A 1,524-nucleotide genomic window follows, 5' to 3' on the forward strand; every position below is an offset into this window, starting at 1 on the left:
GTAAAAAAAGATAAATCTCAAAGTAAAACGCAGTAAGGATAAGTTGTATATTACACAGCTATTTGGCGTGTCACTTTTTTTTCTTTTTAAAAAAGCTATAAAAACCACATCAGAGGAAAGTTTAAACTTTCGAAGCAACAGACCGTTGCTGGGTAAGCAGTAATTACAGTGTATTGACCTAGCACAAACGGCAGCAGAATACATTAGAACAGCACAACACATCCTGCTGGTCTCAGTATTTCACCTTAGGCACCAGCCGAGCGCGACGCCGAGCCGCACGCGGTCGCTGGAAGGAGCCGCTCGCGATGGTTTGCAGCTGGTAAAGCCTTTCACTTGCAGCAGACAAACAAAATGAATCATACAGCTGGCCGAAACCATACACACATCTAGCTACCGTTTTCACTGCCGCTGGGGAAAGGAAAAGCGTATTCAAAATCCAAGACAGAACTGGTTCAGTGGTTTTGGGGATGGTCAGAGTCCTATCTCCTCCCGCCGCGTGCACAAAGTGCGCTGCTCAAACAAGAAAAATCAACAGACTCCAGCGTGTCCTATTTTGACCAATTCTGCAGCATACAACAGGCTGGATTTTAAAGGTCAACCAGTTACCAGTTGATGCTTGTAACAGGAAATTTATCAGGAGTCAACTTCTAGAGTTACTTTACAGTTGTATGAACCATACGCTAAGGAAAGCGCTGATATTCTTGAAAGCAGACAGGTAAGCTTCATTGTATAGTTCTGTAGCAGTCAAAGGTTTTTTTACCAATTAAATTTGATTTTATTAAGGACTTAAAAATTACAGTCTGTCTGCTGAAATCTGCTATTTACATCGCAGGACACTTGATTTGGTTAAATCGCTTGTTTTTGGAGGGACTTAGGAAAACACTTGAGGGCTTTCAAATAAGACTTTCATTCCGTTTCCCTTTTGCAGTGAAGAGGCAGAGTCAGTTCAGCACACCAGAATAAAATAAGAGAAAGAAAAAACAACAAATTAAAGTAATATTCAAACCACAACATTTAGTTTATCTACATCCAGCTCAACAGCAACATTTATAATATCAATAATTTTTATCAGATTTTTTTCTTTAGGGTACCTTTTTATATGTTCTGATTATTTACAACTGTACAAGCAAAGCACACACTTCCAAGTGCACATATTTAATACAGTATTGACTATTTGCATTTACAGGTTTTTCAACAATCTGAAAAAGATCAACTGTTTAAGATCTTTAAGGTATATTACAAAAACTGCTGCTAGTTCCTGTACTACAGTATGTTTACCCAGTAAGACCAGTGACAATAGATACATACTGTAACTGAGTAATTCTGTATTCCACTCACGCTAACCCTCCACGGGGTCAGACCTCATTAACTCTAAGCTGTCTTGTACAAAAGTTAAGGCAAAGTCATTTTCAAGTTTAAATAAAATTCAAGTCTTTAAATATTGGATGGAAATAATTCTTTAAAAAAATCAGTTGTTTAAATAAACATTTTTGTGGAATAAACCGTACTGTCATAGTCAGCAGG

Source organism: Mesitornis unicolor, unplaced genomic scaffold (genome assembly GCF_000695765.1).
Source record: "Mesitornis unicolor isolate BGI_N332 unplaced genomic scaffold, ASM69576v1 scaffold43745, whole genome shotgun sequence".
Classification (NCBI taxonomy): Eukaryota; Metazoa; Chordata; class Aves; order Mesitornithiformes; family Mesitornithidae; genus Mesitornis; species Mesitornis unicolor.